Here is a 16,261-nt window from a genome sequence, read left to right as displayed (position 1 = left end):
TTGCTTCCTTCTTTCTCTCCCCAGGCGTTTTCCTACAGCAGGAATTTAGTCTCCCTTTATTTCTTTCCTCCCTACAAAAACCATGACAGCCCTCCTACTTTCAGCTTGCTGCCTTTCCTGGGGTTACTGCGTGAGCTTTTGCTTCGCTAATGGTGCCTCTCAGCTTACCTCATGTTTGCTGTTTGTTTTTGGGCTCAACTTGCAATAGTAATCAAGACCAAATATTTGCTCAAATGAAGTGGCTCTGTGGTTCTCATTCCAGGGAGCTGGCTGAGGACAAAGTGAAACTAGCTTGAAATATTCTAGTATGCCCAAGAGATGCTAGGAACAGGGGATTTTTCCAGTGCTGTAGAAAGTCAACCAGATTCTCACTGTAGCTTTGTTGTGGGAACTGCAGGGGAACTAACTCGTTTATAGCCTGCCACAATTAAAGACACCACTTTTGTCTTCCAGAAACCAAAGTCATTCTGGTCAAAGCCAAACTTTGGGATGATTCTTTTGGGCTACAACCAGACAGAAGACTTGGTGCGAAGTTACGCAAGCATTCATTCTCCCTTTTCTGCCAGACCGAAGCCCACATTTTTCTGATAAGGGGAGGCTACATCCTTTGTGCTTGCAAGTCAGCGGCAGGTCTTACAAACACACCCACAGATTCTCAGCGTAACATATTGCAAGCTCTGTGTGTCTGGAGCCAGTGCATGCTTTGCTCAACAACCCCCCCGTTCATTTCTGCCAAGATTCCCTCCCACATTTGGGATTTTTTTTTCCCTGCTCTCTTGAGAGCCTCCTCAATTCTCCCAGCTCCTCTGGCCTTCGACTGTCAGGGCTGTTCTGTACGACTTCGCTGCTCTGCTCTGCCTTTGGAAACCTATGGGCCGGTGCAGGAAGCTGGGCACAAAGTGCATTGCCCTTATTGTCAGCTCCGTGTTTGGGGCAGGTGGATGAACCAGAAGATTGAACAGACAGCGCTGGTACAGAAGGCAGAAAATTATCTGGGACGTTCTGAGATGTTAGCTTTGTAGGATGTGAGAAAATACCAACAGAGATACAGGAGGTGTCATCACTGTGGGAAGCCACCTTTTAGCAGAGGTGCAGATGAGAGCTCCATTTAACACAGCCACCTTCTCTCTCATTTGTCAGAGCATCGTTTCCTGGGATTATTGTGGAACAAAGAAAGCAACTCACTGGGCATCCTACATGTTTGCATAACACACAATTCCTGTCAAAAGTCAATACCTCACAGAGGACTACCAGGCTACTGAGCTGCACAACTGCAGGCTAACACCTGCTTTGCAATATTTCTCAGCTACCAAGAGACAAGAAAGTGTTAGAGGAACCAAACCCACAGGACAGAGGTGCTCGGGGGGCTTCTTGTGAAATTCCTTACGTGAGGTAGCAGCTCATGTTAGCCTGGGATGAAAGGAGTCCTGCAGGCACCGCTGCCTTCTGCACCGGCTCAGAGAAGAAAAAAAAAAAAAAAAGAAAAAAAAGAAAAAAAGGTTAACAGTTTGGGGTTTTTTTGTGTGTGTGTGGAAGAGAATATTTGAACTTTGAGTTACAGCCCCAAGAGTGATACAAATCTAAAGCATGAAGTAAAAGTACAGCTCTGCTCTCTTCTACCTATTGGGTCAAGGCATTCAACCCGTGGTAAATCCTGTGCATTCCCTCCTTGTCTTTTCTGTATACACATGGAGTAAAAGCATCCTTAAATCTCTTGCTGCTCCACCATTCTCCTGATTACAGCTGCATCTCACACTGAACTTGAAACACACACCTGTACGTAAGCTTGCGGCTAATTGCGAGACAGCACAGAGGCCTATAATTCTTTGACTCTTTATAGAGGAATGTACATGTATAAAAGCCTTTTGAATTTTCATGAGCTGCCCCTTAGATGTGGGATAGCAAAACACGAAAAGATGAAAACAAGATGCTCACCCGATGATTCAGCTTTCCTGCAAAGTTTCTTCTAGCAGCCACTCTAACCCTGAAAATAACCATCCTAGCCCCTTTTTTCCTGTGGGCTAAGGACACATCAGCAATGAGGATCATAATTTAAGTTTTTTATTCCCACTAGGAATCCACGAGAAAGAGCTTTTCATTACATGGAGAAAAAAGAATCATATGCAAGGAAAGAAGGTATGGGTATGTTGTTTTTTGTTTTTACTTAAGGAATGCTAAATCAGGTTTAGCTTTGCTAGGGAACATACCAGCTGTCTCCAATCTCTTTTTGTTATGATCTCTCTTGTACCTTAATTGAGAAAGCAGGGTGTGGAAGTTTCAACAAAGGCTCCCCTTTGTAGTGTGTTAATTAGGCACAGGAGTTAACAAAACCCCTCAGTTATAAACAATTACCTTTCCCCAGGCTTACTTTCATTTTCATGCTACCGCATTTTTACTAATTTTCTATTAGTTCTCCAGAGTGGACAAGACTAATTTCTAAAATTGGCCTTCTAATTAGCAAAGAGAGAAAAAAAAAAAAAAACAAGCAGGAAAATATGTAAAGCAGGAGGGGGAAAAAAAAGGTATAATTAGAAGCACTTAAAGATGCCTTTTTTTTTTTTTCTTTCCCTTCTTCTTCAGGATACAGGAGCGCAAGATCTTTTCAGATCCCTGTAAAGTCTCCTTTAAAACTGAAAATCCAGATTATGGTCCCCTGGAAGTGACTCTGGGAGTAAATGCCTGGGGTTGGAAAGAATCTGGTCTGGGTTTCTGTGCCCTGAAATAGGTGCTGCCCCCGCGGGAGGAGGAAACAGAGGAAAGGGAGAGGGGCTGCAAGCTGTAATTCCTCCAGACCCTCTCCATCCATTCCATTTGCAAAGCAAAGTTTGTTTTAAAAAGAGGGCTCTGCTTGGCCTGCCATCTTTTTGCCTGCCAGCGTCCTGGCTGGCTGCTCAGCATGGGCTCAGACCCAGAGACATGCAACAGCTGGGAAGGGAGAGGCCTCTGCCCTCCTCCCTGCCAACACTGGGCTTCATCCTGATGGCAATGACCTCACCTCTTGGCACCGAGCTGTCCCGCAGAGGAGTGCCAGCCACCCTGGCACTGGTACCCCTCCACCTCCCGCCAAGGGAAGGAAGAAGAAACCCCCAAGCCTGGGGTAGTCCTTCTGCTTCTAGAAGAGGCCATTCCAGTGATGGAAAACTGTACTGTAAAGAAACACAACTGCCATCTTAATGCTAAACATTTTACACCCTGCATTGGCATGAAACCTTTCACACTGCTGCTCTCTAATCTTGTTCCCTGTTGAATTTCTGGAGAAAGGTCAAGTGAGGCACTTTAACCCACAGTATCAGGAGAAGCACGTTATGATTCAGTCTCTAGTCAGTGTCAGACTTCTCTTGCTGCCTGTGATAGCACTGTTTGCCCAAGACCTTTACAAAGTAGAAGGCACTCAGATATTCAAGTGTAGATGAGGGGCTACATCTGTGTTCCCTGCAGGTTGCCTTTGCATCCAAGGAGTTGCCTAGAAAGCAGGAGAGCAGTGTTTATGTGGGACTGGGGAAAGGGTAGCTCAAGCTACAGTGCCAACAGGGTCTGTGTCCCCTGGCATGCCAGCAGACCTGGAAAAGACTGTCTAGGGGAAAACTCATAATTCTCTGTGGCAGCTTCCCAAGCATAGCAGTTCTCACTGGAAGAGACTGAGGATAGTCTAGTGAAGACAGGCATTCCCCGCTTTATTGCTGCACATCAAACCACAGTCCTCCTTTCTCACTGTGTTGCAGTAGCACAGACTGATTCTCAAGCCAAGATCCGCTCCTGTTGCTTTCCCTAAAGAACTTTTGAATTCAAATGGACTAGACAAACTCAATGAAAGAGCAATCAGAAGTGAAGAAAGGCTGAGACTGATCCCAATGCCTGTGGCAGCTCCCAGGCAGGAGCTGGGTACAGAGTACTACCCCGACTGACAAGGCAAGTCAGGGAACCAAGGACCCCACGGCAGCACATAGCTGCTTCATGTATGATGGAAAATGTTTAAACTGCTGTAGTTGGGGCCCACAGGAAACTTTTGGGAAGCGTGTGCTGGGTCTAAGACAGGAACCAAGAGAGTCAGTGTTTAAAATATGCACTGACAATTAATTGCTTCATTACTTAGAGAAAAATTGAGAAGGGAGGAAGGAGTAAAACTCAGCCACATCAGGAAACAGGCAAATAATTGTCTGGATACATCAGGTCTCCTGACTTCTGATCTAGGACTTTGCTGCTGCTCAGCCTACAGTGTCTTCCTCATCATGATAAGCTTCTCCTTCCAGGAGACAGCAAGGTCTCCTCTGCATTTAGTTATTTCCCCCTGGAACACACTTCATCTAAGAAAGGGTAATATGCCCTTGGAAGATCATTTTCCTAGGGAGAAAAGTTGGGGGAAGGTGGCCATTTGAAGCGTAAGACCCTGAGGGACTGCCTTCTCCCTCAACACCCACAGCAGGGGCTGCATGGCACAGCTAAGTCTCCCCCACTCTGTGACCCCCTGTGCCCCAAGTCCCCAGGGGCTGTGTAGTGTGCAGAGGACCCCTCAAGAGAAGTGCCCCAGCCATGCTATGGGATTAGGGCCAAGCTCAGCAAGGCGGTGCGATCCCTGCCTACGTGCTGGTCAACACAGCTCCTTCCCTGTCATGCAGTCCCCTGCCTGGGTGCTGCATGGATCCTGCGGGATCTCACATCCCGGAAAAGAAGCAAGCAGGAACATCTTGCATAGAGCTGCTTACCATCTCTGCGGGTGCCTTGTTTTGCCCTGCTGTACTGTTTCTCTTTCTCCTCCTACACCTTCCCTTGTACATACACTCTCAATTGAAGAATGAAAGTGCCACCCTTTAAACTAAGGAAGTTTTTGGCCCACAAGCTGCTGAAGAAAGGCACATAGACACATGAACTGCAGCCCCCCTCCCGCAGCACTTTGTAAAGCAAACAGATAGTCTCAGGCCGAAGGCTTTCTACACGTTGAACAGTCCAAGGCAAGGAGTCGTGTAGGGCAGAGCACTCGGAGAAGCTGGACCTCATAGCCTGGTCTCGCACATCCATGAGCAGAGACGTGGGAAACGCTGCCTTCCTGGAGCTGGAGTGGGGAGGGGAGCCTTGGAGGCAGCAGGCAGGAAGAGTCTGACTTGGGAAGGTGCCCAATCTCGCGCAGAGCGAGGCAGGTAACGATCATACCACTATTTATGGCTCTTTTTCGTTGCGACAACAACAGCCTTATATGGGCAAGAGCGCTCCACTCGAGGCAGAGCTGCGGAGGTGGAGCCTCAAGGGGCACTCCTGATGCTTGCTCCCAGGCTATCTGCCTGCACAAGCCACTGACCTCTTTCCCGGGAAAAACCCTGGGAACCCTTGCTGAATCCAGCTGTTTAAATTTCAAACTAGAAGATGACCCGGCTCCCCTCCCCTTCTCCCCCATACCTCCTACTAGCTGGAGCTGTGGTGAAGCAGAAACGTCTGCATTTGTAATGTTGTGGGCATCTGGGAGCACTGGGTTGGAGAGTCCCCCGCATCCGACGTGGGAAATGTATTCCCATCTGGTTGTGATAGCACTGAGAACCGGAAGAAAAAAAAAAAAGAAAAACAAACAACCCACCCCTCAATCCCCCCCCAGTGTTACTTTTCGGACATTAGTGAGTGTGTGAAAGGCTGCCTCTGGCAAATCTGGTGCACAAACTCCATTGCAGATCCTTTTGCCTCTGGATGTTCTTCGGAGGCCCCCCAGTATCTCCGGCTGAGCCACCAGTGTGCACACTGGGTTCTTACACATCAACCCCATCCAATCCAGCTGAACTATGCTGGAAACTGGTTACAAATAAAACTGAACATAAACATGCTAAAAATGTCACTGCCATCAGATAAGGTTGCTATGCACATAAAATTCCTCACACAGTTCATTAAACCAAGGACATGAAAAGTGAAGCCACATCCATATGGTGGCTGGGATGGGGAGGCGGGGTATGGTGAGTGGGGATTCAAGCTGTAACTGTTTTTGGGCCTGCTGCCAGACCGTAGAACATCACCACAGTGTGACTCAATTTCTCCTCATGGGGAGGGAAAGAAGAAAAAAAAAAAAGATGTCATTCCACCTCCTTCTCCGAACTCTGGTGTGTTTTGGGAAGGAGCAGCAGGCGGGAGCCAGGGATTATCCTTGCTGCTTGCGAGCTGCAGAAGGCTGGCCTTTCAGAGGACAAAGCACATGCTGACTGCCAGCCCTCAGCAATCTTTACCAAAACCAGTCATATTTAGCACTCCAGGAGGCAGTTATGTCTGTTTTATAAGACAGGAAGCAGGCACCGAGAGCTTCCTCTGTAATATACTTCTTATCGTCATGGCTATGCTCAAGTCGCAGAAACATGGGGTTCAGTAGGCTGGATGCTACTGCATGGGCTTGCCAGTTCTCAGACGCCCAGGTTTGCAGAGGTACATGAGCTGCCAGATGCAGTGACCTTCCGCACCACATACTGAGTTTTTATAGTTCTCAAGCTGAGTATTTTAAGAGCCAAAGAGGGCAGGAGCTGTGGGAGTGGTTCAGGGTGGGAGTGATTTCAGGTAATGCCCCCCTCTCCTGAGCTTACCACAACATTTAACTCCTTGCAGGCTGTCTGTGGCTCAGGAAAGAGAAGCTGTGCACCCTTTCCCCTGAGATGAGTGATGTGGTTTAGGTTAACCTACAAGGGTGGAACATCATGTTCCTCCTCAGCCTCACAAAGGTCATGGTTGGGGTGGGAGGACTACGCAAAGCCAACCCAAGTCTGAGCAGCCCCCGAAGGAAGAAGTCCTGTTCCCCTCCTTCCTCTGATCTTCACACTCCCATTGCCAATCCCAGATGACACAGACAGCTGATCCAGCTGGAAACAAACTTGAATCAAAAGAGAGAGAGATGTTTCCACCTTGATAATTTTCTTGGTCCATTTGACTACTTGGGTGCTAGAGAGCCATGGGAAATGCACGGTCATAGTCAACTGGACTATTAACTGGTCAGAAAATATCAGGGAATTGCATCCCAGGAGAGGCCAGAAAGCCTCCTTTCCAGTGATGTCTACTGCCAAACATGTAGGATTACCAAAATCATAGCATCATGTAGTGTAGGAGGTGACTTTGGAGGCCTCCAGTCCAACCACCTGCTCAGAGCAGGACCAGCGTTAAGATTAGATCAGGATGTTCAGGGGAAACCTCTGAGGATGGTAAATCCACAGTCTCTGTCCTTGCCTCCTGTCCTTTCCCTGAGCATCTCTGACAATCTGACTTTACCTTCTGCATAACCTCCATCTGGGTAGTAGGAAACAGTGGTTAGATCCCCCTCACAAGCCATCTCCTCTCTTGGCAATCCAGTCCAGCTCCCTCAACCCCTGCTCATGCGTCAGATGCTCCAGCTCCCTGGCCAGATTCATGCTCCTCTGCCTTAGTCTCTCCAGTTTGTTCATGTCCCTCTTGCAAATGCATCGTGAAGCAGCCTGAGCAATTGTCCATCTCAGCTCCTGGAGGAAAGCAGGTGCCTCTGCCTCCTTATAAAGGGACAAGTCTCTGTGAGTGTGTTTGTTGGGGTGTGCATGCACAGTACCAGCCTGTATCAGTGCGAGTACACAGTGTCGCACAGGGAGTCGGTGCATCCGCCCATCATTTAAATATTGGCTCAGAAGTGTAGGTGATAAAAATGGGTGCAAATTCACTCAAGTCCGTCTGTATGTGTACCCAGGGACGTCTGTGCGCTGTCCTCCTTCAGTGGCTCTGTGCCTTAGCAGGCATAGATCCTCCTTCCCGTTGTTATCGGAGATGTTTACAGTCAGGTCTAAATCTGGTCAGGTAGCTTCTCGATTACTCACCTCACAGTTATTACTCCGCTTCAGTAACCCTGAAGCTCGAGGAGACAGGGTGTACCAGGCGGTAGCTAGGACTGGAAGACAACAGAAATCATGTTCTGCTCTGGTGATGTTGCCCTCGGGCAACGCATCACTGCCGTGATGTCATTACTGTGAGGCGCAACCTTCAGAGCGTAAAAAAGAACACCCATTACTCAGTGGGCCAGCAGGTGATATCCAAGGAGGCAAGCGAGAAGGAAGATCTCAAAACTTTTGCCTGTTTGCTGTCCTGGGGATAATGGTAGGCAAAATGACATGTAACTGCAAATCAGCGGTGCCTTTTGAATTTCAGGATTGCAGCATGATGAGCAATCTCTCTGAAGCCTTCATAGAAGGTGGGAAATGGGGAAAGCTGAGATGAGCTCCAGGCTGTGGATGGGCGAATTGCACCGCAGGGATGTGAGATGTCAGGTACAAGGCTGACCGAGAGGTCACGGACATGATCTGCAGGCAGGGAGGGAGGCAGGGACAGGGCATCTCTGCACTGCCAGCTGAGCGTGCAGCTCAGCTTCCCCCAGTCCATCTTATGCAGCTGAAAGCCCCATCAGGGAGGAGTCCCTGGAGAGAGGGCTTGGGGCAGTCCAGTGCCGGCCACACCAGCGGCTGCCCTGAGCTACAGAGGCTGCAGCAGAATGAGAAAGCCCAAGAGTGTTGGTTCTCAGCCGGTAACATCCATGCCTCATTTTGCAGCAAGAACTGCCATTGAGCCTCTGTTGTAAGAGGCAGCCCAAAGTGCCTGGATGTCTGACACAGGAGGACAAGGGGTACCAGGTAAAGACCTCGGTGTTCAACTCCACGCCCCGAGTTGTGGGCTTACAGAGAAAAGGAAGCGAAGCAATGCTGTCTGCTGTGGGTAACAGAGATGTAAACCTGGGTTAACATACGGTGAGGCACTCAAAGGCCTGGCCTAGTTCAGAGCTGGGTAAAGTTAGCTCCCCAGCTATAGAAAATTATTACAGAAATACAATAAAACAATGTTTTACTACAAACCAAGGACAAGAATCACCAGCTGCTTCTGTCACCCAGCTCCCTTTAGTCTGAAACAATTTGAGGACTGCCTTAGGTGGCATGAGCAAAAGGCTCAGGTTTAAAATGCAGAGCTTGTTCCAGGGATCAGCATCTCCTGCGGACACCCTTTGGTCAATCCCAAAGTAAGGCAGGGAGGTAAAATAGAAGCTCAGCTCACCTTCCTCATCAGTTCCACCTCTGGACCAATGGGGCCCAGCTGGGATGGGATGGGAAGCCACGCCTGTGCCACCACCACTGCTGGATGTGCATAGGTTAGAGGGCCCAAAATACGTGCACAGCCACCATAAGCCATGGAACTTTGTTCTCTGCCCAGGGTGGCCCGACCCTCCCAGCTCTGGTCGCGTGCCCTCCTCCCTCCCCAGCTGTACCCCCAGGGCCAGGTTTTCCTGCTTCACCCCAAATGCTTATTTTTATTATTTTAAAACAAACAGTGTTGCGTCTGTTTTGATTTCCAGAAGAAGGTTAGAGGGAGGTCAGAGCTGACATCTGGGCTGGAGATAACATTCCCGTCTAATTAGCAAGCTCTGAATAACGAGGGCCTTCCTGTCCCATCCCCCTGTCCTGGCCCGGGAGAGGGCAGAGCCAGCGGAGGCTGCAGCAGAAATGGGGCAGGAGAACGGCCCCATTAGGTGACATTTTGTTTCCTAGTGCCCCTGGGCCTAGGGGCTGCTGAGAGGCACCCATGGGTGACGGCCAGAAGCTGCTCCTCCTTCATCTCTGCTTGGGCACCATTTGCAGGCCCCCAGCCTCCGTGGTCCCTTTTTCCAAGCATTTGGCCACAGCTTTCCAAAGTGCTGCCAGTCACCCCCTGAGACCCCGTTCACCCTTTCTGCAATGCAGAGGTTGTGGATGTAAACACCCTGGGTGCTACCCATATTGCTGTATGTGTGGCAAGAGAAGACACCAGGAGACATGATGTTGGCGGGGGGACACGGAAGAGATGCGGGGTGGGGTCCTCCCCAGCATGGCTGGGCCATCCGCTGCCCTCCCTTCAGTCTAGGGAGCTGCACATTGGCATCTCCGTCCCCACTCTCGGGAACTGGGTCGTTTGTCAGAGCGGCGCAGCCCTCCAGGCCGACACGATGCAGCTGTTTGTGCGCAGCGGCACTGCGAAGAGGAAGTAGCCATGGCAGGAGCCAGCTTTGGGTGGGACGCTGGGCTAGGGATGGCAGAGGAGCAGCAGTGCCGGGGAGACCCAGTCTGTGGGGGCTCTGGCAATTTGTAGACATATCCCCCTGCCCCCCGCAGCAGCGCACAAGAGACACTGGAATAAAGCCTGACTCAGCTGGGAGAGATGCTCCCCAGCTGAATCACCCCAGGATTTGCACCTTCCCTACATCTCCCCCACCGTGGGCTGGCTGTGCCCAGCCAGCAAAACCCTATGAGATCACAGATGCTTGCAAAACCCCATGAGATCATGGACGCAGGAAAGCGTGGCAGGGGCTGAACCACAGCCAGGTGCTCTCCAGGTGAGATTACAACACCGAGCACATCTGCCTCATGCAAAACCCCGGCTGACACCCCTTAGCAGAGCTGGTGACACACCAAACTGCCTGCCCCGTCAGCCCCGTGGCAGGGGAATTTGCTGCTGGCAGCCTCCAGCGCATGGCTGTGCTCAAGGGAAATGCCACAGCCTGTTGATTCCTCAGAGGGGATGTGATCTTCATTCCCAGTCTCAGCACAAAACCCCACAGAGGGAAGGAAAAGGAGGCAGGGGAACAAGGCTGGGGGTTTAACACTGGCAGAGCTCGGCCGCCGTGCTCCTGGCTGCAGGCTGAAGAGGACGAGGCTGGAAACCATGCCCTTGGCTTGGCCACGTGCCGCCAGCTGCCATGATCTGGGCATGATGTCGCAGGCATGCACAGCGTCATGGGGAGCCACAGAACAGGGAGATGACAGCAACCTAAGGAGTTTGCATGCAGACATGGCCACATGCTGCCAGTTTCCATGCTGCAGGCTCCAGCGAGACCAGCAGTGACGGGTCCGTCATGTTCCCACATACTTTAATCTCAAGGTTGCTGCTAGCTTCTCCCTTCCTGTGCAATGTCAGACAGATTAAGAAAACCCCAGACATGCTTCCTCTGAGTGTCACCAACAAAACCAAGACTGAGAACAGAACTTGAGTCCAGGGCCAGGGAAAGGGGGAACAGGAACTAAGCAGGGCCCAGAGAGGTACAAGGGGGTTGATGTGCTGGGTAACTGCATAGTTTAGCATTAGAAGTGCAGTGGCAGGCATGGCAGCAGCAACCTTTAATATTGCCCAAGCTCTGTGCAAAATCTCCATGCTCCTGCCAGGATCTTAGGGCTAAGACCTGGCCCAGCTGGGAAGGGGAAGCTGGACCTCCCCAGGTGGGGAGCTAAACTGAAAGAGCTAAGCTGGAGGATGAGCCCCTTGAGAGCAAACCCGGCGAGCGAGAAAGAAGAATGTGAGGGTTTTGTCTTGTAGCTTCCTGCCAAAAACTGGCACAGCTGTAAACACGAGTGCAGAACAATAAGGTCTCCTGTCCCAGCAGCTGCTAAAGCCGTCACCTGGGGAGCTTCCTGCAATCAGCCAGTGGAAGGACAAAAAGGAGCTCCCACATGCTTTCCTGCAATTTGTCATATGCCTGATCTCTGCTCTGCTCAGTCCCTGCCATCCTCCCTTCCCCCAGAGCTGCTTCTCATGCTCGGAGAAGAGGATGTGGTTACAAAGACCAGCCTCTGGTAAGGAGCAGGCTCATCATTCAGCCTTGCTTCTCCAAGCAGCAAGAAGTTATTTTCTTTATGACTTCTGAGTCACCCGATAGCCTCTCCACAGACAATATTTCCCCTGGGCCGTTTCTGCCCATGCTACGTGGACTTCCCCCATACCCGGGTTCAGGTAGCTCAGAGAAACCTGCAGCGCTCCACAGGTCCTCTCTGCCTGCCACGCATTGCAGCTCCAGGGCTTCCAGTGGCCAAGGAGTTGGCATGATGCTACTGCTGGCTTCTTTTCAGACCACCGCGCCTTTCCAAGGCGTTAATCTCTGGGTCTGAACACTGCCATGCTGGATCTCTCCTCACGGGTGAGTATTTTTAGAAAGTTTGAGCTCAGACCATACAGTCACTCCTGAGCTATGCCAGGATGAAAGGAAAACAACCACTTCTGCCTGAACAATACAGGCATGAAACAAAAAACCACTGCAAACGGGCTTTTTCAGCATCACTCAAAACTAGCCGAGCTTTGAAAGACGAAACTTGCAGTCAAAAAAAAAAAAAAAAAAGAAGAAAAGAAAAAGGTTCCTAGTGAACAGAAAGAGCTTGACAATTTACTTAAAAAGCCAGATTAAAGCAAAATGATGTTATATAAATATCAGCAGGCGTGCCGGAGCTTGCAGGCGGTACGGCGCTCCGTCTCCATCACAGCCGCTGTGCTAGCCAGACCCAGGGCGTTCGTTACCTGTTCGCTGCAGCCTGGCACAGCCCTGTGGTGAAAGCCACCTGCAAGGGAAGGAGCCGTGCAATCCCTGCGCCCACGGCTACGCGCCCCACAGGAAAGTGTTACTGCCTCATGACGGAGCAAGAAAGCCACCTCAGGGGATGCAGCTCCTCTCTGTCTGGAGGGCCTGAAGCTACATGCGTGCAGAGCTGGCTGGGACTAGCATGGAGGAGTTACAGCCACATGGGTGGCCAGAGGTCACCATGATCTCTGGAAACCACCGAAATCTCTGGTGCATTTTGTACGCTCTGGACAACTTGAAGTGGATGTTTCTGAGGACTCTCGCTGCAAAAATTTCCTGGTTTTCAGTATTGGTCGACAACTTCCCCGCTCATAGGAGAGATGGAGCCGGGGTGCCTTCAGCAGCAGAGGGATGACTAGCGTGTGCTGAGAAGGGTACAGGTTGCTCAGCCTTCCCTTGAGTGGGAGAGCAAGCAGGCTGGCTCCTGTCCTCTTCTGTCAGCAGCTACAGCTGCTGGGGACATCTGTGAGCCCCATAAGTTCCTGGCACACTCCACAACAGGGAACAAGAGTATCTGAGTGGATAAATACATGTATCTATACATGCAGGGACATTATTTCACAGAAGCTGCAGGCCATGGAGAAAATCCAATCAATTTTAGTGCATTTTTATTGCAACTTCTTGGATTATGAGGGCCTAGAAAGTCAATGTGGGCAGCCAGGAAGTTGGGTGCTGCCCTGTTGCTCACAGCTTCCAGCTCTTCTCTGCCCACAGGGCATGACCAGCTCCAGCGTTCCCCTCTGACCTCTCCTCACCAGACCGGTTCCCCCATGTCACTGCCCAGCAGGGACCCCTTGTCACCAGGAAGGCAGCCTCAGGGTTTCTCCTCGCTCCATTCCTGCGGGGATGTGGGATGCCACATTTTCAAGCTCTCCCCGGAGGTTTCTGGTTTCCACCCATTTGGCTCCCCTTGGGTATAAGAAACTGGAGGTTTTTCCCTGCTGCTCCTGCCTCCATCCTTCCCTGGATGGTGGAATGCACGTTGAGGAAAAAAGCAACCAGGCATGGCTCAGCACAGCAGCTCCCTCCAGCATTGCACCCAGCCTGTGGCTGCCACTCTCACTCACAGCCTCTGTTTTTTGGCCTGAGAAAGGTTTTAAGAGGGAAGGTGTTGCTGAAGTTACAAAGCTGTGGAGGTAGAGAAACCATGAAGCTCACAAGTGCACCCAGTGTTCTTGAGAAGAACAGCAGGAAGGCATCCCTGTTTGGTGATGGACTTGAGCCTGGGTGGGTTGCAGGGACAGGTACTGAGGACAGGACTGTGTAACAGCTGATCTGGTTTCGTTTTGGTTTGGAAGTCAAGCCTATGGTAGCTTTATCTAATCTTTTTATTGCTTAGGATATTGCAGCTGTGCAAGCTGTTATTCTTTAACTTGCAGTAACCTAAAACTCACAGCGAGAGCTTAATGCCATTCAGCAACAGTTTTGAGCAGCGCGGAGCTCAACGTTGCTGCTAACAGCCTTGCAGGTTGGAGAATTTAATTGCCCGTTCTGTCTGAAACCTGTAATTACTTAGTTGAGAAAAATGGAAAGGGGGGAAAGCTCAAATTGATGAACCAACTATTAGGGCAAATCCGCCGGGCTGGTGAAAGGCCCTGCCTAGGCCAGCGTCAGTGGTGGCTGTTTCCCTGTTGACATGGAGCTGGTCTTTGTTTTGTTCTTTGCACGGGAGGAATCATATAATGTTGATAAAGCAAAGGATTTACTGTCAGTGCTGGGTGTCTGGGCTGCTGAGGTCAGACCTGATTGGAGCCGAACGTGGCCAAAACTGTCCCCTTCAGAGCCGTAGGAGACCACATATACACAGCCCCCTGTGTGCTGCAAACCAGGAAACCTGAATTTTCCATCCTCTGCCAGCCAGCATTTGAAGCAGAGAAGGTAAGGCAGCTCTCCCTCCTTGCAGGCATTTGCCGTAGCCCAGAGCAGTTGAAGGTTAACATGGAGTTCAGCAGGCAGGCACAAACATCTTGGGGAAAGCAGCAGCTGCGTTAGGGCTTGATGCAAGTGTAAAGCCAACAGAAACGAATGGAAAACCTCCGCTTGCCTGGAATCGGGTGCCTTGGAAAAGACTGTGAGGACAGAGGCACCGTGCCTGACCTTTAGGGAGGATCTTGGTGTTGGGTTCAGAACATACCTGGGGAGGGAGAAGCAGGTTTAGCTGAGCTTTGCTCCCCTTGGGAACACACTGACTGCCATGTCCTCTTAAAACAGCAACCAGGAACGCTAGAAGCTGAGAAAACTGCTGTAATATAGGCAGGCTTGAGCAGGAGAGAGCAATGCTTAACAGATCAGAGGAGCATCAATGTGCGTAATTCCAAAAGGGAAAACAAACTGCATCCTTGCTGGAGGGACCAGAGAGGAAACATTTTCCCAGCTGACATGGAAAAAACAGCTACTGCTGAGGAATTACTTACTGCTTCAGCTTTCTTCTCTCAGGAAAGACCACCATCACATTCAGGTGGCATGAAAATTGCTGTGCAACCCCTCTTTTAAGCGCTACATAAATACACTGCTGGTGGTGCTTCCCGCTTGCACCTCCTCTGTTATTAACAGCAGCTGTGGGAATCCCTGAAGCCTCCCCCAGCAGTCAGCAAACAGGGAGCTGAATTAAGATCCTGCCACAGAAAAAGATCCTTGTGCTTTGAGTCCTGTCCTGTGGTGAAAACTGTGCAAAGCGCTTGGGGAATTGCAAGGTGCCCCCAAACATCTCCTCTCTGCCTGTTACACTGTTTCTGAAGGATTTCCACATGGCACCACATACATCGCTCTTCAGCATTTATCTCAAAGAGACAGTTGTGGGTTTCACATAATACACCCTAAAGCATGCTGGTGCTTCAATAGCTGAATGGCACCTTAACTCCTCTTTTCCTTAGAAGGAAGTGATAAAATAGCTAATTTGTACTGCCCCTTAATTACACAATGCAAAGTCACTGTGTTTTTTCCTGTTCTGTAGGATGGTGAAGCATGAAAGTTTGACTATTGTCGGGTATGTGACGCTGTTCCCCTACTTTTCCTGCTTGTGCAGGAAAATGGAGAGAGTCTTTACTAGAAGTGTTTACAGAGCAGGAACAGCGAAACTGCAGGGCAAATTGCCCGGTCTGAAACATGAGCAGCATAGCTTCTGTGGTCTCCCAAATAAAATAAAATGCTGTTTTTTACTGATCGTAACTGACCAACAGTTCTTTACCAAATTACATCCAAGTGACATCACCTCTAGCAGCACACCGGGGGTGAGATCAGCCCAGCCTAAATAGGGAGGTACCCATCTCAGGGACCAGCACCACCTCATACTGCTGCCCAGGCCCTGGGGTGATGGAAGCAGGTGGGAGCAGCACTTCCTGCAGTACTGCAGTTGCAGCAGGACTTGGATCGCCACTCCTCTGCTCCTTCAAAGGTCATAAATTGTTATTGCAAAGGTGCAGGGGAAAAAAAAAAAAATCCCTCGCTGCTTGTAACAACCTATGCCAAGGAGGTGAAATGGAGCAGAGCCAAAGCAGAGTTAAGAGTGACTGAAGGAAACAGAAGCTGAGGGGGAAGAAAAAAAAAAAAAAAGAAAAAGAAAAAAAGCAGCAGCAGCTTGTACATGGTTATTAAGCACTTACAATATTCTTGTGCAGCTTAGATAAGCGAACTGGAATTAAGCATGACAGTAGGCATCAGCCCTGGTGCTGTACTCTGCCTACAAGCGCAGGAGGCAGCTGGGAGCACTTAGAAGCCAGGTTAGCTGGAAACAGGTGTACGCAGGGAGGAGGAGGAAGAGATGGGAAGGGCTAAAGGCTGCTTGCGATACAAACACACAACTGCCTCCCTTAGTCTAAAGGTCAGGGCAATTAAAAGTCAAAAGACTGCCTTCTGGCAGGGCTCACCTGCATGAGCAGATTTAATCATTCACGCAAAGGAGAGGGAGGCTCTCAGGCAGGA

The sequence above is a fragment of the Chlamydotis macqueenii genome, chromosome 1 (assembly GCF_036417535.1).
Source record: "Chlamydotis macqueenii isolate bChlMac1 chromosome 1, bChlMac1.mat, whole genome shotgun sequence".
NCBI classification, from domain to species: domain Eukaryota; kingdom Metazoa; phylum Chordata; class Aves; order Otidiformes; family Otididae; genus Chlamydotis; species Chlamydotis macqueenii.
Note: the sequence above shows the minus strand (reverse complement) of the source record.